A 21565-nucleotide genomic window follows, 5' to 3' on the forward strand; every position below is an offset into this window, starting at 1 on the left:
TTGGTTTCTCGATGCTGAAGCTGCCTGACCCTTCCCACCACTCCCTGCACCTCCATTTCCCTGGCTCTGCTCTCATCAAGATGTTTGCACTGCCAATAGGTTTCCAGCAGTGGGGAAGGTTAATGAGCAATAAATAGGCACTGATTGCCCTTTCCCAGGTCCGTGGGGATCAGGGACAACTCCCTGGGTGACAGAGGTCACTGAGCAGGATCCCTGCATTTGCAAGGAGTGCTCCTTCCCTACTCCACCGTTTTTTTCTGGGAATTGCTGCAGTTTGGGAACAAATTAATGCCAAAGCTAGTCTAAACCCATAGCTCTTTATTAGGTGTCAAATTTTTGTAGTTAAAGCTTTTTACTGAAGGGAAATCAGTAATATGTTTGTCAGTACCTTGATAGCAAGACAGTGATCCTCCAGCAGTGAAGCAGAGGGACAGCAGAGAGGTACAATGTTCTTTCCATCTGCAAGACTTTATGGAGGTTGTAGCAAAAGCAGGGACTGGAAAATGATAAAACTGTCTTGATAATGTCCTTCCATCACCTACAGACCTGGAACAACACAGAACAACCAGGCTTGTCCTGAAATCAGTGACCAATTTTGTTTAAAAATGGTTTTTTAAACAGTGAACAAATTTTGCATGAGACAAAGCACTGAGGAAAATGGCAAGTTAGTGTTCCTGTTGAAAGATTAATTTAATTTGCATTCAGCTTGAAATTAAAACATTGAGTTAATATACATTTAAAATGTACTGTTACCAGGAACCAGAGGCAGTGTTTTACTGTTTCTGTAGAAAGTGTTTGTAATCTAATTAAGAAATAATAAAAATAAACACAACACAAGAAAGCCAGAGGGAAATGGTCAATGAGAATAGATGAAATTTCAGAGTGTGTTTGCTGTGAACTTATGACAATAAGGGGAAGCTTGGGAAACCTTAGGGGAGTTACTTTTCCTGCAAACCCGTTCATGGCAAAATTCTTCCAATTTCCTATGGTTTTTTGGTGGTTTTTTTTTTTTTTTTTGGTGCTCTTCAAAATCAAGTCTGCATAATGCTAACAAACCATAGAACTTAGAGACTCATAAATGGTGTAACTCAGGACCATGGTCAGAATGAAAAGCTGGATTTGATATGCTCATTTTTTAAAACAATTATGACTTTTTTGTGCATAGACCTGCCTGTGCAAAAGCTGCACTGCTGGGGTTGGTGTTTGCTATCCACAGGATCTCTCCTTGCTCTGACTCCTTCTGTCCCTGCAGAACTGATTCCCATTTCAGCTTTCCCACAGCTCTGCCTTCCTCTCCGTGCTCTTCCCTGCCAGGCTTCCCTTGCTCATCTCCTTTTCTTCTCATCTCATCACCTCATAATGCTCTTTTTCTTCACTCAGAATGCACAAATTATAAAAAAAGCACTTGTTGCTGTCAAAATATGAGTTCCAGGCTCCCTTCCAGCCAAAGAGTATGAACTGTTTGGATGATAATTCCTCAGGACACAGGTCTCCTGACCTATTTTATTCAGTATTTAATGGGATAAACTCAGAGTGGGCCTCTGGATCTCAAAGCCACAACTTTTGTAGTTTTTATAGTGTATGGGCTACATATCCAAAATTCCTCAATGCAGACGCTTGTTTAGGTGAAGAAAGTCACCCCAGAACCTCTGCATTTGAATTTATAGCCATTACTTGAGAATGCAAGTGACATGAAGGTATTATTTCCATGTATTTATAACTTTAAAGGGATGCAGGACATCTCAAATGATGATTAATATGTACAAAATTACATAACTCCAGAATATGGCTAAGACTTGACAATGTCTACATTCATTGAGAAAATAACTACTGTAAAAAGTCCTATAAATAAATATTTTTTTCCTTTTAGCTTCAAATGGAGACATAAGTTAATATCCCTGTTAAAAGGTAAAGGTATTTAGGAATATTATTCAGAAATCCTGATAGATTTTTCACTTCATGATTTTTGAAAGTCATTTAAATACATTCTACTCTTCATCAATCATAGCTCCTCTTGTTCTGAGAAGAAACCTAAAAAGACAGTGGTGAATGAATGCTCTGTAAAGATTGAGAGGGAAGGGCTGAGAAAAGAACAGCATGATTGTACTGCCTTGCCACTGCAGCAAATAATGCACATTGTACTTCCAAAAGGGCAGAAAATAGAAGTTTTGGCAGGCTCCACTAGAATAAGTAATTTAAAAGCTATCACAGAGCTATCTGACCAAAAACCACTGGGTTTAATTATGCTTATGGGAAAAAGGAATAAAAGCAAGAAAACATTTTGGACAGATTGGGTGGATTCTTCCACAGCTGATTCTGTTGTGAGCTGGTCCAACAGGAACTCATTTTCCTGCAGTGTAAGTTATGTTTATTGTACATTATCCCCACGCTGGATCATGTACCTCATATATTTTGCTTTATGGGACAAATCAGATAACAGTTTAAGGCTGAGGGGTAACTGACTGTATATATCCCCAGCTAGTTAAACTGCTGGTTGTCACTGGGCATCTTTCATGGGAAAGGCAATTTCAAGAGGATGAGATTCCATCTAACAGAAGTACCTCAAAGTACATTTTTACACTTGCTCACATGCAGTATTTATTTCATAGCTATCTATGCAGAAGATAAATGTGAAAGATGCAATTACAGAAAATCCCTCAGCTTGCTTGTGCCCTGTGATTCCTTTCAGCTCTGAGGTTTCAAATGATCATCCCTTACAGAAGAATGATAAAAATTAACTTGTCTTTTTTTATAAAAGCAGTTTTGTCTATCCTTCAATTTCATGTTGCTGGAGAGGATTTCATAGTAAATGTGAAAATGTTTATATTTGATACCCCACAAGCAGCGTGACAATTACCAATTTTTGCTAAATCAATGCCAGCAAAGAGGTAATAGCAGATACTTTCTGGCTGCTAAATTTAAAATAATTCATTGAAATTAAAAATATAAATTGGATCTCTTTATGGCTTTTCTGTACATGTTTAGTTGGATGTTGAGAAACCAAGAAATGTATTTACAGGATAAAAAGGCTGTGCTGTGAAGAGAAAATTGGCTGAAAGAAATAATCTTTAATGCATGTCAGCGGTGACATAGAAAATATGAGGTTGTGATGTTATGAGAGTTATGTCGTTGACTCTGTTATATTGATATAAACTTTATTGATTGTATTAAATTCTGTGTTTAAAATGTTCTCCCTCCTGGCTTTTGATATATGTAGCATCCTTCCTTTTCTAATTTTCACTTCTTTATATAAAGGGATGAAAACGGGGCAATTCCAGTCTATTCCAGTTCAACAGCTCCGGAGACACCACTGTGTGGATTTTGTGTGTCTTTCAGAACAATAGTTACAAACATTCTACTCAAATATTCTTTAAAAAGCTGCACAAATATTTTTTAAAAAGAGGCAATGAATTGAAAACCTGACATTCTCCTCTTTCTTTGGAAAATATCTTAAAGTACAGTAACATCAACGTATTTTTTCTATTTTTCTGCTCTTCTAAGATGATAGCTGTGCTGGTCCATGGGCAGGATTTTTCCCTGTGTCTATGCAACTCTGCAGATATGTTTTCCTCCTAAGCTGGTTCCATAACCCTGTGCTACTCTGCACTCTGTAATTGTACTGATCCATAGCATACTGTTTTTTTCCCATTTGACCTTTGCCTTTCACTGACATTTGCAAAATGTGACTAAGTGAAACCAGACTAAATAGATGTTAACAGCAAAATCTTTTTGCTGCTCTTTCTATTATGAAAAAAAATCTATTTTCTAGAACTGCACAATGTGAGGACAAACGCAAAAGTTCTGATATTTTCTATTACTGCAGCACATCCAAATGCAATTAAAGGCATTGACCACTTGCTTATTTTTATGTGCTGATTTACACAAATCTATTCAAAGTAATGAGAAGCCCAGCTGGTACAAATCGTTACCAAATGCCTTTCGTAGCCACCTTTAGCCAGAGAACATTTGTTCTATGTTAACTGAGAACAAACTGTTTCGAATCAGGCTGCAGTCCCTCAGAAGTATTAGACACACATTTATCAACTGTTTGGAAAAGCAAAATTAATTTACATGCTTCTCTACCACCAGATGTGTGTTCTGACACGTCGTGGTACAACCCAGCTCAGTGTCTCAGTGCAGTTCCACAGCTTTTGGGTGGAGGGGACATTTCCTTGCTGGGTAAAGCAACCTTGGCAGCAAAAGCTGCTCAACAACCTATTTATTAGTATCTGCACTCCTCCCCTGCTGTTATATTAATATAATGAATTGTTCACAGGTGTTCCAAATGAGGTTTAGATGATCGCTGGGAGCTTTGTTACTCAGACAAGCCAAATCGAAAGGAGCAGATGCAACAGTCCCCCAGCAGAAGTACAAAGTATGACTTAATGAAGGTCATTCTGCACATTTTGGCCTTGGCGACCCTATGAACAATCAGACTGCCATCATTTTACTGTTTCTAGACAGAAGAGTGATTGCTTCTTGCCCACTTGCCTTGATATCGTTTTAGTTGTCTTTATTACATCATTGGGAGCTCTTAATTGCATTTAATCCTACTCTCTTTTAGCTAAAATGAGATAGTTCCCATATGATTGTTGTTAATCCGTGCTCTAAGTCATGCTTGAGCTTTAATGCTCTTTTTTTGTGGCGATGTTTAAATCACAATGTGTATTCAAACACTAGGCCAGGTGAACAGACAGTAAAATGGACATTCCCAGCTGGATATGCAAAATGGGGAGAAAAGAAGAGTTGGAAATGGTGCCAGAAGCATGGCCTGAACATTTCCTGCAGGTAATATCAGTGCTGTCCAAAGCCTGTGGTTTTCCTCTCTGTCCTTGTTTTGTGGCAAATACAAACTAACAATGCCATTATCCCCAGAAGGCCTGTGTATGCAATTAGCTTTGTAAATGTTGATTTACTGCTTTCAAAGTCTCTTCAAAGGCCATGCAGGACGTGGAAGAGCTGCAGAAGCTGGGAGATGAGGTCTGTTTTGTAGGTGTGTTGTTGGGAAGTGGAGGTGTCGGCCTAGCAGAGAGCTGAGTCCTTCCCCCTGGCTCTGCCACACATTTCACAGAGATTTTGGAAAAAAGCTCCTTTATGCCTCTTCCTTATGATGGAAACAGGGGTGAGGATTTTTTTTTTCCTGAGCAGCCTTTTTAGCTGTGTTTAGTTTATGCATTTCTGAGATAAGGCTTTTGCCTTGCTTTATGTCTTACACCGCTCATCATAAAGGGATTGCGGTCTCGGCTGGAGCCTCTCGGTGCTATAATAATTGCAATAAATGGGAGGGCTACTGCACCCAAAGTGCCACTTAATGTCCTCCTGCCCCCAAATGGGAAAGAGAAGAGGCTCTCTTCCCTTTTTTTTTTCCAGTTTAAAGGGAATGCACTAAGGTCACAACGTGCATCAAAGGTCTGTCTTTGCATCACTCAGCCCTGCACTTGGCAGGCTCTCTAACATGCACACTTTGATAGTTCACTGACAGATATCACCAAGGAGAAAGGACAGCATTTTAACCTTGAGTACACATTGCAGGAGAAAATTGCACAGGGACAGAAAAGCCATGTACAACTCCTGTGCAATGAGCCGAAGAAAAGGATCTTCATTGGACTTTTCATCTAGGGAGGGTTTGGCGAGGAGCTGCCAAATGATGTTGATCTGGAAGAGGGGGGTTTACAGTATATTCACAGTGGCTGAAAGTGGTCAGTGCTGGAATTCCCAAGAGAATACCATTCCTGACAGCAAATATTACTGAGCAGAGTGAGATTGTAGTGCAAACATGAGCACAATATTCTTTGTTCTCTCCGGAAGAGACATCAGGTTTGTCCTTCCTCTATCAGTGTCCATCCTTCTTTGCTCTAACAGGACACAGTGCATTCAAGATTAGGTATAACCTAACTCTTGGGTGGTTTTTTGAGTGAAAAATGTGGCTCTGGATGCCTTTCTTGGGCCTTGCTAGGCATTGTTTATATAAGTTTACACTGAACTCCTGGGGGCAGGTGTCTCATTTTTACTGGGCTTTATGGCAGAGGCCACAGAGTGGAGCGCAGAAGTAATTGTTGAATTCAACCATGAAAACTGCTATTACTTGGTTTCTCTGTGACATCTGTTATATCCTGTTGTGCATGTGATGAGAGGCAGATTTTGTTTCATTTCAGAATCTGTTGGTGAGCATGAATAGTATCTACAATAGTTGATGGCTCATCAAAACACATATAAAAGCCATGCTTCCTGAGCTCAGCTTCGGGAGGTGTAGCAAATCAGAGGAATTCAGCTCCCAGCCTGTGGCAGAGGCAAAGCAGGGAGAAGGTGTGTCAGGCAGGCTGCAAAACCCCCTGGAGACCAGGAAAGGAAGATGTTCAGAGAGCAGCAAAAGTGGGAGGGTGGATTTAGGGCTATCTGGCTACAAATATTAACAACTCCTATTTAAATGCAGCAGGTTTTCCCAGGAACTGCTCTGTCTCCCATCCCAGTTGGATTCAGGGGGATTTTGTCCCAAGCACAAATATGGACAGCGCCAGGCAGGGCTGGAGCATACGTTCCCACAGATTTGGGGTTACCAGGAGGGCACGAGGCTGGGGGAGCTGCTGCTCACTCCCATTTTCTCATCCTGGCATATGTGCTCCTGGTCACATTCCGGAGCCGTGCGTTTTACAGCTCTCCTCCTTCCTCATCAACAGGCCAGATGGATCTAGTCTTGCCTACCACCCACTCCTGAGCTGTGTTATTTATTGACATTTGTCACTCCCAAGGACTTGTGTTTCAGCAGAAGGGAAGTATTCGTTTGGCTGCTCTGGGTCTTTTGTAATTCATTAGCTATTTAATCAAATTTGGATTTTTTTCTTCCTTGCTAAAGACCATGTGTATGGTATATTTAAGTCCTGAGTGAAAATATTTAATATGAAAAGCTTTGTTTTCTACACAATATGGGTTTTCCCTGCTCTGAAAGCTGACAAACATCTTGGTGTTCTTGCTCAAATTTGTTTTTATGTTGAGGAAACAAGCTCATTGTAAAGGAGATACACTCAGGCAGATGTTGATGAGAAATGAAGGAATCAGAAAGAAACGAGTTATTTGGCTTAACAATACCTCAGATTTCCTTTCATTCTGTGTGTAACCTTGATTTCATGTAACTTCTCTGGATCCTGATGCTGCTGGTTTGGGCAGTTTTGCTAGAGGTTGACATAGAGATTCAATCTTTAACGCACAATACACATGAAAGTCAGCCTTCCAAAAATTGCAATGATGTGTGGTTAGCATCTAAACCTGAAACTTGCCCCTCAAATTCGGGTGCCACTGTATTTCCCAATTTATTGGGTAATCTCCAGGAGAAATACCACCTTAGCCACAGGAGCCACATATCTGAAAAACTAGAATCTCTTCTGTGTATATGCTGTGTAGTCTCAAGCTGGACCTTAAGAATATGACAACTGCCAGTTTTTTAAAAACCCCATTTGTTAACAATCTTTGAAATTATCCTGGTTTTGTGGCAGTGCATGAGGACTTCATATCTAGGTTGTATGGATTCTGTCTTGGCTCTGTCATAATTTCTTATTGCATGTGAATAAGAAAGCCAGGAATGAAAAAAGACATAGACATTTAGGAACCTAAACTCCATTGAGTTCCAGTGAGTAGTTTTCTAATATAAATAAATAGTATGTATTTGAGATATTTTTTTTATACCTCAGTGTTTTGTCTCAAGCTAACGTTATAAACTCTTTCAAGTGAAGGATTGTCTTTTTAGATAAACAGCAAAACCCCTTTAGAAAGGAAGCCCTGATCTAGTTGACACCTATAAATTTATTACAAAATAAAAATACTTCAAACATCCTTCATTTAAATTGTTATTTGAAGATTTATATTATTGCATTGAGTTGCTATGGTGGCACTTGCAATTTCCATTTCTGCCTGGAAAGCTTAAAGAGAAAAAAAAAATATGAATAGCAAACGTCAGAAAGTAATGATTTGTCATGTTTTGAAATGTATTACAGAAATATCAACTTAGGCAAATATGTTTGGCTGAACTCTGGCATGCTGCCTGGAGCTGAGGCTTCCAGACTAGTGCAAAGCCTCACTGTGGAGTGCACAGGGATTGGGAGCTCCAGGGTTGAGTTTCCATGCTGGACAAGGGGGAAATTGCATCCCAGAAGTGGTTCTACCTGGACGTTAATTTCATGGCACTTTTCAGGGGTCCAGAAGCACTGAGATCTTGGATTTGAACTGCCACTTGTTACTGTTGAGCCACAGGTGTGGAAGGCCTGGGTTCATCAGCAAGTGAACAGAATTTCTCAATCCTTGGCCCAAATGTATCCCACAGCCTGAAGGGTGGAGTGTTTCTGGCAGTGTCAGCTCCACTTTGTGATAGAACCATGGAATGTTTGAGTTGGAAGGAACTGTAAAGATTATTTCCGTTTCAGTTCCACCCCCTGCCATGGGCAGGGACACCTTCCACCATCCCAGGTTGCTCCAAGTCCTGTCCAACCTGGCCTTGGACATTTCCAGGGATCCAGGGGCAGCCACAGCTTCTCTGGGCACCCTGTGCCAGGGCCTCACCACCCTCACAGGGAAGAATTTCTTCCTAATATCCAATCTAACCCTGCCCTCTTGTCAGTTTGAAGCCATTCCCCTTGTCCTGGCGCCATGTGCTCTTGCAAAGTCATCAAAAAGCAGTGGCAAAAGAGTCAACAGCGAGCAGCTGTCAGAGAGGGATTATATCCAAGCTTGGAAATGCTGATGTTGGTTCTGAAATGTCAAAAAGAAACATATGCTATGATATCCAGAGAATGGTGTGGGTTGGAAGGCACTTTAAAGATCATCTCTTTCCAAATCCCATACCGTGGGCAGGGATGTCCATGAGCTGGACTGAGAGGCATAATGAGAGGATAAAGGAAAAGGTCAGGAATGAAGCATTAAAGGCAAAGAAATGTACAAGTTACTATTAAAACAAGAGACTTTAAAAATGTATCATTATTAAAAGGAAAACGATGAAAAATTGATTTCATACTTTCAGATCTAGCTTTACATAGCAGTGAGCTCAACTAACTTGGAAGTGGGCTAAGCAACTTTCAAAGGAAGGTGTCAGGAATCCTTTCTAGTGCCTAACAGAAATAACACATTAAATCTTACTTGAAAATGCCTTTTTCAGGTACTGCTAAGAATACCATGCTGAGGGCATATTTCAGGATGAGTCTGAGGTTAAAAAAACACCGACTGAGTAACCAGTGGCACTTGCTTCAGCACTTGAGTTTTCCTCAGAGGTCTTCCATCCAATTACTGGCCAGATCCAGTGATATTTAACTGATCAGATCTGACAAGAGCTGAACCCAAGGTAGAATGACTGCCTAAACATTTATTTGTGTCAATGGCACGTTTAAAACTCTCTGCTCTGTCTAAATATTTAAAAGGAAATATAAAGAGGAAAATGTAATGTGACATAAGAGGAAATGAAAAACAGCCTTACTTGTTGAGGACATTCACTACACACAATTGCTGTCTCCTGAATACCTGTTATTTTGGCAGAAATTGAGGGGAATGCAGCTCTAAATATCATGTTCATCTCTCTCTTTTTAACAAAAAAAAAAAAAAGATTTTTACGATGGCAAGTGGATCTTTTGCTGTCAAAATCATGGAATATGACAACAGCCAAGATCTCAAAGAAGCTCTGAGTCTGAAGTATTCCATTGTAAAGCTACATCTAAAAATGAATAAATAATGGAGATTAAATATGTACTTAGTAAAACGAAATTGCAGTGTTGTCCAAATCAGAGAGCTTAAATGTGTTGGCTGCTTGTAGACAAAAACTTAAGAACAAGCTACAATATGCTTTCTTATTGGAGAAGTGGAGAGTTTAAAGTTTTCAAGCCCCCTTTTACTCTCTAATCCAGAGTAAAGCCAAATTTTGGAATTCTTCATAAAGCAGGTATTCTGTATTTTCAAGGTAGGAATCCATTTTCCATAGTTGGATACCCTTTGCTGTCAGTTTATATGTGTTTAAGCTAGTGTGAGCACTTTGCAAGGTAATGCAGAACATGTGGGCTTTCAGGATGTAAGGGATGCTGAAAATTTCCTTCACCTGTGAAGTTCTCCTAGAAAGGAGTTTATTAAATTCTGAGGTGTCTCTGTGTTGATCATCAGTGATGTCTGGGGGGAATGAGAGAACAACAGAACTCAGAATGGGTGCATATATCAAGCTCTTAGCAACATGTTCTCTGCTGGAACCTGACACTTATGTTTGCAAAAGCAAACCCTCTCTAAATTAGTTTGCAGTTAATTGGCTGTGAAAGGAAACACACCTTGCCAAAAAGGATTTGAAATATGAAGCAGTTTGGATTTGGGAAGAAGTCAATCGCTGTACTTGGAGAATCACAGAATCCTTCATGGGCATCTGGGAAATAATGTGGATCATAATCTCCAGTGCTTTCACAAATTCCATTATTTGGCAGGACAGGCATCTACTTGCTGCCATCTACTAGAAGATAAATTGATTTTGGAGGGGCAGTTTTGGACTGTTTGTTGGAGCTGCTCATTTGCAGCTGAGGAAAGTATTTGCATTATGGCTAGTTCAGTAATATTTTGAATATGTGATGGAGAAAAACTGGGGCTACCAAATAGACTGATAAGATCCTCTTTATGTTTTTCTTCCCAGGGCTCAAAATGGAATCAGTGGCCATATATATAACAGTAATTTCTGCTTATATTTGTCCTAGCCTGTCTCTAGGATCTTTCCAAGTACTCCTGGAGAAATTCTCATAGGAGGCCTCTTACATAGGTGTAGTAGAGATGGACATAAAATGAGTATAGGTTGGCTTATCCAAGGTGAGTGAAGAAGCTGGGATTTAAACCAAGCTCATGAATCCTTTTTTGCATGTGTAACTACAAGATTTTGCATTCTGTTGAGATGCACAAAAGGAAAAATTCCCCCTGTGACCAAGCCACAATACAGTAGAAGCTCCTCCTTCAAAAACCAGTGATGAGTCTCTAGAACATTCAAGATTTAATTTCATTTTTAGTTTTTCCACGTGCTGGCTTTTAATAGAGAGATGTCAGTGATTTTTTTGGGATTTTCCACCACATTGTACAGTGTGGGCAAGAATTACCACAACCTCTTCCTGACGTGTCACTGCCAGAACATAGAATGGCTTCTCATTTTTCATAAAGAGCCACCACAATATTTCTACACAGACCTTTTGGGTGGACAAGAGCAACGTTTAGGAACATAGGTGTCTCTGAGAAAGTATCCCAGTAGATTTTTAGTGGAATGAGAGAGCTGAGTTTCTTTGCATTTGAGAAAACTGCGGATGAATATCAAATCATGATTAATTCTCCTGCTGAATGGCTAAAGGAGCTCACTGTGTGGCTACAGCTCTAAGAGATGGGCTACCATAGCTACTGATCATGCAGCAGATACTATTTTCAGTCAGTGCCTAATTGCCTTAGAGGAACTTATTAAACTGAAATCACTATTGTGTGAGGAACTATTCACGTAGAGTATCTCCAGAGTGATCAAGGTGATCCTGCTGTGGGCTACAATATAGATCAGTAAATGTGAAGAGGGGTTTTGTGAGAAGGCTGACATCTTGAGAGCTCACTTGGCAAAGGATGAGTCTGCACGTTGTGCTGTATTTTAGTAAGATGTTAAAGAAATAATGGCTGATTTTCTGTTCAGGTATTGAATACCCACTCTGAAGATCCTACTTGAATCCAGCAAAGTGTATCTATCACTTCTAGATTCTTTCAAAGCACCCCCAAAAGTTCCTTCTCAAACATCCTGTATTTCTCTGTGCTATTATTTGGTAGTCCTTTATAACCAGCACAGCTTGAAATACCTGGATTAGTTTAATGAAGGTAAGGCCTGTATTCCATCTCAGGGATTGTCCAGTTCTCATTAATACTAATGGCTGTACCACATGTGCTCTCATAACTACCCTGTGGGGTTTTTGGCCAGTGATTGGCCATTTTTGCAGGATGATGCTGGTTTTACAGTGTGCATTCTGCCTTAGCATTTCATGTGAGGAACACACAGGCTTGCAGCTGGACAACAATGATGCTGATTAACTTGCCTCTGAGGTGAAACTGGGATGTTTTTTGATTGCTCTTTTCCCAGGGAGTCAGAAACCTTGGCTGTGAATTATCAGCGAATTCACTGTCAATAATTATCCTGCAAATTATCTCTTATTTGCAGGTAAACATTTTTGCTCTGTGGGGTGCTGTGGTTTACTAGCAACTGCAGTTCTTACTGATATTGGGTAGTATAACAAATTACTTAGAATCCAGGCCTACAGGTATCAGCAGTGGATATTTTAATGTTGTTTCAAGGCAATTCTTTTAAAAATTTGTTCAGTGCTCTCGGCTGTAACATTGAATTTGTCCTTCTCTCAACTGATGTGTACAGGAACACTTAAATAGCTTCTGATCATTGTCCTGTGAGTACAAATCTAGTCAGGAGCTAAGGTAATTCTACTCTTTAGTTGTTTTAGCAAGTAAGTGACTGAGGGCTGCAGAAGTGACTACGGGAAAAATAGTTGAGAACTACACTTTTAGGTTTTCATCTTCAGCTCCTCCAGCTGTTCAGTGGTTAGTGGAAATGACATCTTTGGCCTACAGATCTTAATATATACTCTTAATGGTTTATCACATGATTGGTGATGGCATAGTGCATCATGAGAAAGGGGAATATGGGAATGATGAGTTTAAATAAGCTTTACAGATAAACACAAATGAAAGCTATGTCAGTCTTCACACCAAACTTCTTGCTCCTGTGCTTCTTGGTCATGTTTTTCACTAGAGAGAAGGAACTGTGACCGAAAATATTTTCTCATGTGAGAGTTTGTGTTGCAAAGTTATGTCCTAAAAAATATTTTACATTAAACCAGAGCAGATTGCTTATGGCAACTCCTGCATAATGAAGGAACACAATGAAGAACTGCAGTGCATATTGCTCGTCAGGTCTGTTCTATTTTCATAGTTGTTTCTCTTTTTTTTTAAGTAGAAAATTGCATAGTATAATTACAAGTTCATTTGCATTCATATTACAAGCTGTGATCTAGTAGTCTTTTATATTTAAAAAATATTATTAGCAAGTGTGACTTGCATCCATACATTTCAGAAATGGGAAGGAAGTTTTATACTTCTCAAAGTTCCCTCTCTGCTTTGTCAACTGCCAGCACCCCTCCTGTAAACTCCAGGACCTCAGTGAGGCCAGCAACACAATAAATGCAACTTCTTTTCATAGTGTATGGAGCAAGGGGTGAGAGCATTCATTTACTGTTTCCCCAACAAAAAGATTTGCCTTTTGGGAACTAGGGATCACCAATATTTTATTGGACTTAATACATATAGACAAGCATGTGTCCTTAAAGATGCTGTCTGTTATTTCCTAATGAAAAAAAGACTTTATTTCTCCTGTAGTTCTTTGTCTTCCTATATGGTGAAATTCTCACCAACAGGAATTTTTACTGCAATGAAGTTGACTACTAGAACTTACTTTTTAAAATTCACGTTAGAGTAAGTAGGTTCAATTGAGAATCTGACCTTTCATTTCTGTAATAAATTGAAATGAAGAAAACAGGTCTATGGCAAAAGGTTCCATTGCATCAACTACTTCTATAAATGTGGCTTGGATTTTGAATTTTTTATGCTGTAAAGGTTATTACATGACGTTATCTTTTATGCTCGATACCTAATGTGCTGCAGAAAGAATAATTGAGGGAGATGAAACTGATAATATTTGAGAACGTTACCAGATCTCTGCGTGTACTTTAATCAATCTGTTCGCTCAGCCTTTCCCTCTGCTCCCTGCCCTGTTTCAAGCGTGTTGCCACATCGGTTCAGCTCTCCTGCCCGTCAGGTGGAGGTAAAATAACCTGTAGACATCTCTCTACCTTGTCAGCATCCCGGTGATCCCTGCCTGGCTGTCATCCCGTGCGCATCAGCAGCTGGATGTCTGCGTGTCCTGCAGAACATCTCGCTCGTAATTCCTGCTCAGATCCAAGCCTCTCTAATGGTCTGAGCCCTCTTCCCTGTCAGCCCAGGGAGACGTGGCCACTCAGCCCCGGGGGGCGAATCAGATCTATCTAGAGGCTGCAAAAAGCTTTTCTTTTAGTCATTTACCTCGGTTAGCGAGAGCAGCGCTGCTTTTATGCATTGATTGGAGATAATACCGGTGAAATGGCAATAACCTGGCAAATGTACTTCTCTCTGTATGTAAATCCTTTCGGGAAGTGCATGACAGCCTCTGTTTTCTACGGGTCTCCGTTTGTAAAGAAGCTGTTATCACAGAATAAGTTTAATGGGTCGTGAATTTTGTGTTGAAAGGAGAGTCTCTCCATGACTTCTGATCCGCCCGCAACAGACCTATTGGCTCGGCAGCGAGTGCATTAGGCTAAATATGCTTCCTCCATTGACTCCGAAGGTAACAGCCCTAAATGCCTCATTAAATTTTCATGGGTGACTGCGAGAAGCCATGAGAAAAGCCGCACACTGGTGGCGGTGCGGCGGCGGAGCCCCCGGCGCGGCCCCAGCCCCGCGGCCGGGCTGCACGAGTGGGCAGCGGCCACCCCCGCCCCCAGTGACCCACTGACCGCCGTCCCTGCGCTGGCCGCCCCGGGGAAGCCCCTGTGGGAGCCGCCGGTGCCGATCCCCCCGGCCGCGGTGCTGCGATGCGGTGCGGTGCGGGCGGGGCGCGGGGGTCTGCAGCCGCTCCGCTCCGCTCCTCACACACGGAGCTGGCCCGCAGGCGATGCCAGGCTGGGGACGAGCCGACTCGCCGAGCCCCCCCGCCCTGAGCGGGGACAGCCCCCTCCTCGCCCGGCCCCCTCTCCCTGCCCAGCTGCACGGCGGCGCTGAGACCCCCAGCCCTGGGAGAGGAGGAGGAGGAGGAGGCGGAGGAGGAGACCGACCCCTCATCAGCAGCGCTCCTCCGCCGCACACCTCCCTTTTCCCCTCCCTCTGGCCTCAGAGCCGCGCTGGCGGGGCCGGAGAGGGCAGGCGGCGCGGGAAGGCGGCTCTCCCAGCATGGACGAGCCATGTGTATCCTAAGGAATAACAGCAGCTGCTGCGCCCACGATGGGGAGCAGAGGAACGCGAGAAGGAGAGGGCTCGCTGGGGCAGGTGAGCGCCGGTCCGCTGTGCCCCGGGCGGCCGCTCTGAGCGCGGTGCGGGGGCAGCTGCGGGGTCGGGGGGACGGCGGGGAACCCTTCCCCGCAGCAGGCACGGAACAGCAGCTTTGCTCCCCAGGAAGTTTTTTTCGCCCGTCCTTCCCCCCCTCCCGCTGCCTCCCGTTCCCCCGAGGCGGGGAAAGGGCTGGAATCCCCCGCGAGTCTCGGGAAGTTGCGGCTGCGGGGGGAGCGCGGTGCGGGGCTGCCCCACACCCAGCCGAGCCCTGGGGCAGAGGGCTGGCGGCGCTTTCCCATCCCCCGGAGCGGGGCAAGTAAAATAAATAGAGGAGGGACCCCCAGACGCGATGCGGGATTCCCCCCGCCGCGACCCCCCGGCCGCCCCGCCGTGCCGGGAATCCCCGCGGTGCGCCGGGATCGGGAGCCCCGCAGCCGGGAGCGCCGGGCGGTCGCGGTAGTGCCCGCATCCCTCGGGAAGCGCCCCCCGCTGCCGGGCTGCGAGCCTGCCAAGCGCTGGGAGCCGGGCGAGGAGGGCAGCGATGCGGCCGCGGCTCGGCTGCGCCGTGGCTGCCCTGCCCGGGAAGGTGCGGCAGGGCCGGGGAACGCCGCGCTGAGGAGCGGCGGGGAAATGGCGCCCGGAGCGGAGCGGGGCGGAGGGGCCGCTGGACGCGCAGGGGAGCGGGGCGAGCTCGCCCTCAGCAGCCGGGGACCTTCCGCGGGGATCACCGCTGCTCTCCGGCCAGCAGCCCCCGGCGAGCAGCCTTCGGCCAGCAGCCCCCGGCCAGCACCCCCCGGCGCTGGGCAGCGCTGCGCGGTCAGGGGAGCGGGTGCGGAGTGACCGCTGGCTTTAGAGGTGCTGCGGGTTCACACACCTGTCCTTTACAGCTCTTTAGGGAAAAACCGACAAGCCCCACCGTGATGTGAGTGTTTTGGAGTGCTTTCTTTGCGGGGCTGTGCACAGCCAGCGAGTCAGCAGGAGCAGGGAATTAAAGTTGAGAGCGCTGCCGGCGCTGGGTGCGAGGTGGATGGAGGAGCTGCTGCCAGGCTGGATCGGGACAGTGCTGACAGAGCCCAAGAGGGCAGCAGGACAAGCACGGCACTGAACTCTCTAGGGACACTCCTTCCTTGGGTGTTTTCCAGGGTGTTTCACGCCCTGCGAGCTCAGGTTCATGACCGGCACGTTTGAATTGCCTCTTTGAATGGTGAAGTGGTGAGGTGGGACACTGGGACCAGTGATCATAGTAGAGAGCAGTAGATAGCAACGCTGGTTTCTGGGCTTGGCTTGAGAGTCGTGGAGCTGGCAGACAAATGGGAAGTTTTTAATTTCCCGACAAACTTCTGTTTTATTGTACATTTCAAAGCGGTTAAGTTAATTTCCAGGTCTTTCCCCAAAGTAGTTGTAAAAGCAAAGTCCTTGGAACTCTTTGCCGTTTGTCTAAATTCTGAATGCATGTCTGAAGCATTTAATCATGTTTATTGTTTTCAGCCACTCAAACGGAATAAAAATTACTTATCGTTGACGAAGCTTATCTCGCAAGCTGTTTCACAGTATGTTTCCATTGCAAGACACAGCGCTGTGTTAAACTACTGATGACTGTATTGTTTATTGTTCTTTCATTCCCCACCCTCACCCCCGGTAACACCAGTATCAATCTGTTCCTTACTGCTAAACTCAAAAATAATGGAGGAGCAAGTTTTTCACCAGTTTGGTGTTTTCACTCGTAGCTGAGATTTATGTCTTTTATATTTGCTGTTAAGCTGTTCTTCATTCAGTGTGCTAAAGGCAGCTGATGTATTAAAAAGGGAATCAAGGCATAAAGCTAAAAGGGACTTTCAAACTCCTGAGCTGAAACTGTGGGTGGAATTAGTGTTGGATTCACAGCATTGTTTATTTCTTTATCCACATACATAAACATCTTCCTGAAGCATAAGACTCCTTGCCCCTTTGTCAGTACCACTTTATTTCATTACACAGCTCAAATGCACTATTCACACTGGTCTAGAAACACAGATTTATTGTTTGGAGTGTTTTGATCTTGGAGTGTACCTCATAGGTGATTTTGCTGCACTTTAACAGTATCTCAACACAGTGATGGAGGACACCATCATGTTTTCTTGTAGGATTACCTTTGGGACCTTAGCGACTGCACACATCAGTGGTTTCATCTTAGGAGGATTGAAATTGATTTTCTTTTTTTTCTTTTTTTTTTTTTTAACTCAGCTAGTGAAAGACCCAGTGTATGTCCTTTGACCCATGGCCTGCCATGATGAAGTGAAACCAATAGTGGAGAATGTACACTTGAAGTAGCTGCTACTAAAAAGTAGAGGTACCAGAATGAACCCCTTGTCCTAGTGATCAACCTGCATCACCCTTTGGGCAAAGCAGTTTTTAAAATCTGCAAAATTTGTAAAACTGCTGCATGTATGTATTAAAACAAATTTAAAACATGAACCTTGTGATACTTTTTTTTTAGTACTTTTGACAGGTTGTTGCTCAAGCAAAGGAAGATTGACCATTCCCTTTCATCCATAACAGGCCCATTATCTTTTATGTATTTTATATTTTAAATTTTTGCAAGGTGTTTGTGTTGAATTGAGCAACAGCCAAGCCAACCAACTAAATATCAGTGAGGTGGGAGAACCTCTATTTTTACAGCCCTGTTTGCACTTTAAAGTGATAGCAAATACTAGCAAAGAGGAACACGATTTTCTAGATGTTATAGTTCAAATTAACTTTCCCAGTCAATATTTAGCCAAGGTCTTGATGGTTAAAGTTAACTGTCCAAGTCAATGTTTAGTCAAGGTAATGACTTGGTTTTTATAAACACTACCCAAGCATTCTTGCAGAATTAATCAGAGTTGCTGGATCACAATACGTTTGCTCAGCCAATTACTTAGGAATAAAACTCCGTTATTACTTGCTCTCTCATATGTCCTGTTTTATTTCAGCAGTGCTTGCTTTCAGCCCTTCTGTGGCTCCATTCTTGCAGCAGTAGCTCTTGTCTTTAGGGCATTTATCTGCCTGGTGGTTTTGGGAGATGAAATAAGTCCTGTACTAACCTGTTTTTGTGGGTAGGAAGAGGAGGTGTGGAGATGTCAGGTGGTGGCTCCCAAAAGGAAGTGCAGCAGCAACATTTATGGAGTTCCAAAGAAGTCTTCCAGGAGCCTGTGCTGGGCACTGAGCTCCTTATGCAGTGCTCAGGAAGAGATGAACACTTGGGATTGAGCAATCATTAGATAATGCATGAAAACCAATTTTGTGTCTGGGAGAAAAGTGATGAAATTGAGAATTGTTGGCATTGTCGCTTACATGCAAGATGGAAGCATGTTGTGATCTGGGAAAGAACTGGAAATCTTTGTTGTGATTCCCTCCTGTCTTGGCATCTCTTTAAATGGGATCTTTATTCTTCCAGGATGACACTTCAGTCTCTTAAACTGACACTAAAGTCACAGTCTGGACTTCCATTGTACCAGTGGTTTTTTTTTTCTTCCTTTTTTTTTTCATTTTTAATTGAAGCACTTGCAAATGCATTCCCTGCAATTACATGGGTATTAGAGTAGATATTCATTAGGATTTTACTAATCTGAACCTCAAGTGCTGTTCTGCAAATTTGCCAGCCTTTGTAAGGCAGTGCTTGACTTCATCAGCTGCACTGTTTTATTATGAGTATTTTGATACAGTAGAATGAAAAGCATATATTCTAAACCAAGTAATTAATCAGATTGAAACATTTTCATTTTCATACTTTGATTTGTCACAAAGAGAGCCTGCAGCTCTGTATTTTGCCCTTAACACTAGTTTTTGCCCAGTCTAACTGCAGCAAAATTACATTTCATGGTGGTGGTTTAAGAATTTCATCCATGAATCAATCTTCCATCTCTGTTTCAAGGCAGCAGAATTGTCCCAACTTAGAGAAGGTGAGTAAACCCAATGCTGTGAGCTCCAGGAAAGGTATCTATATCTGTGTATTTAATCTTACACCACCACCAGACACATTTCCAAGCGTTGCAGGTGTAAGCAGTGTTTTAAGTCCTTAACTTTGTTTATTTGAGTGGTTTGGCCACAGGCACAAATCCTCTGTCAGAACCCACCAGTGTGAGCCTTGCTGGTGCCAGTGGGGCCTGCACAGCCTGTTTGCTGTGGGGGATCTCTCTCAAGGTGGTGCTGTGTTGAAGAACCAGATCAGAGCAAGACCTGTCAGCTTTTGTCTCTTAATCAATTTTTGTGGAGTGAGGCTGAAGCTCATTCCCTGAGATGACCCTGGTGTGTCACTGCAGGTGCAGAGGCTGTGGTGTCCCCAGCTGTGGGGACAGCAGCTGTCCAGCCCTTCACACAGCTGCATCTCCTGACCACATCCATCCACAGTGGAGCAGCAGCATTGCTGAAGGGCTGCTTGTCACATCTTGCTCTGGCTCAGTCCTCTCCTTAGATATGTGAAGCAGTTGACATGAACTTATGGCCCTTGGAGGTGTGAAGATTCCCTTCCGTTACTTATGGAATCAGGGAGGATGATGGCTGTGGGTGAGCTTTGGAAAATGCAGTGTTCCTGAGCAGAAGGTTGCTGGGGGGACAAGCTCCAGGCACTTCCCAGCCTGTGATCCTTTGCACTTCCTACAGAGAGTCATCCCATTATTCTTTGTTTAATGAGGATGCATAGGTTACTTTTCTTAAGGGGATTTTGTCTTATCTTTTATATTCATTTTGTGTCTTATGTTTTATGTTCTTATCTTGATGATAAGGATATTTTCTTAGGCTAGGTATACAGAAGAAATTCCTCCATGTGAGGGTTGGGAGGCCCTGGAATAGAATTCCCAGAGCAGCTGTGGCTGTCCCATCCCTGGGAGTGTCCAAGGCCAGGTTGGACAGGGCTTGGAACAACCTGGGATGGTGGAAGGTGTCCCTGCCCATGGTGGGGAGTTGGAACTGGATGAGCTTTAAGGTCCCTTTTAACCCAAACCATTCTATGATTTTATGATATGTACAACATAAAAAAAAAAATAGGTCACTTGCTGTTTTTTTCTGTATTGAATTTTGTATGTCTCTGTGTATGGATAGATATATATGCAAAGATTTGTTGGCTGCTCTTTTTACTAAAAAAAGATTTCTTAGCTCTCTGGTCTATTGTCAAGCAGTTACACTGAGAGATTCCCCACTCCTCCCACCCCCAAATAGTGATTACTCATGTGGGTAGAGGAACATCAGTTTCTTGAGAGTCTGCAATTCCCCAAGCCTGAAGGCAAATGAATAGAAATTTCGTGGACCACCTAGTTCTTGACTCAGAATTCTCCAAAGAGGAGTCTGACCTAATTTATATTGTATTGAATCAAATAATCCTATCATGCATGTGTGCTTGCTGTTTTGTTTTCTTTTAGCAGGCATGTTGCTGTCTTGCAGAAACTTCAGATTTAGACATTAGGCAATGTCCCTGTGGTTTTAGGAGGTGCTTTTCCTCAGTGAGTACTTACTGGAAAATTACATTTAGAGGACACTTGTGAAGATGAAGACAATCAAGACAGAATACAAAGGGTGCTAGAATTATTCATACCTGAATGTGAATGTACTGTTGTTTGGTACTGAGGGTAATCAAGAGTCCTCTAATGCAAAGTCTCCCCATTATTACTGAAGGTGGAGCTGGAATCTCCCCAGGATGTTTTTTGTAGCAAAATGCAATGTAAATATCTCTGTCATCACTGTGATAGAGATTCTGGTGGGGTTTGTTGTGGGTTTTTGTAGGGTTGCTGAGGGTATTTGATGGGGCCAGCATGTTCTGAAGCTCACTGGGAGCTGATCAGCATTCAGGCACTGCAGTTGTGGCGTCTTAAATCTATTCCAGGTGTGTAAAACCTTTTCTTGTGTTACTCTGTAGATAGTAGTGCTTGTCAGTCTGTCCCAAGAACACTCCAAAGCTTATCCATCCATCTATCTATGTTCATGTTTTGGAAAAGAACTTTCTAAACCTGCACAGGTTTGTTCTTGGGAAGCTTAGGAAAGTTTTGAGTCTGCAGAAGTTCAAGATCATAACAGCAGTTACCTGAAAACAGTTCTTTGCTCTTGAATTTCTTGAAGAACTTGAATTACTGGGAATCCAGTTGATGCAATACACATCTCATAGTTTCCTTTTACATAACTTTCTATCCTACTGACAGATCAGTTACTTGGAGAACAGCAGGCATCATATTAGTTGTTTCTCAACCTAAATTTTAATTTTTTTTTCAGTAATTGAAGTAACTGATGGAAAAATTGTGAGTGGTCTTTTTTTACACCATAAAAAGAAAACAAAAAGCTTAATTTCTGCTCCTAGTTACTTGAGATGCAGATCAATAAACTTCGCTAAAACAGCAAAGAAAAAGAGCAGTTCAACTTGTTTAACCTTCACTGGGTTCCTTCAGGTGCCTCAAGTATTTCCTCAGATCAAGATGAAGAGATCTGAGCAGGCAGGGCTCGCTGCCCATGC

The 21565-nt window shown here is 43.0% G+C and overlaps 1 protein-coding gene across 13 annotated transcripts in view; it reads left to right on the plus strand.

Annotated features, from left to right (window-relative positions):
• Nucleotides 1-21565, plus strand: part of DAB1 (DAB adaptor protein 1) — a 398763-nt gene that overhangs the window by 244465 nt on the left and 132733 nt on the right. For 4 of the 13 annotated variants that reach the window (XM_085067475.1, XM_085067474.1, XM_085067485.1 and 1 more), the window contains exon 1: nt 14748-15105. The exons of 5 other annotated variants lie outside the window; for them this stretch is intronic. The gene's annotated coding sequence lies outside the window, so the exon portion shown is untranslated. Of the gene's footprint in view, nt 1-14747; nt 15106-21565 lie in introns of those variants that run through there. 4 more of the 13 variants (XM_085067483.1, XM_085067487.1, XM_085067486.1 and 1 more) reach the window with 2 other exon arrangements.

The sequence above is a fragment of the Lichenostomus cassidix genome, chromosome 8 (genome assembly GCF_008360975.1).
Source record: "Lichenostomus cassidix isolate B80296 chromosome 8, HeHo_3.0, whole genome shotgun sequence".
In the NCBI taxonomy this organism is placed as follows: Eukaryota; Metazoa; Chordata; class Aves; order Passeriformes; family Meliphagidae; genus Lichenostomus; species Lichenostomus cassidix.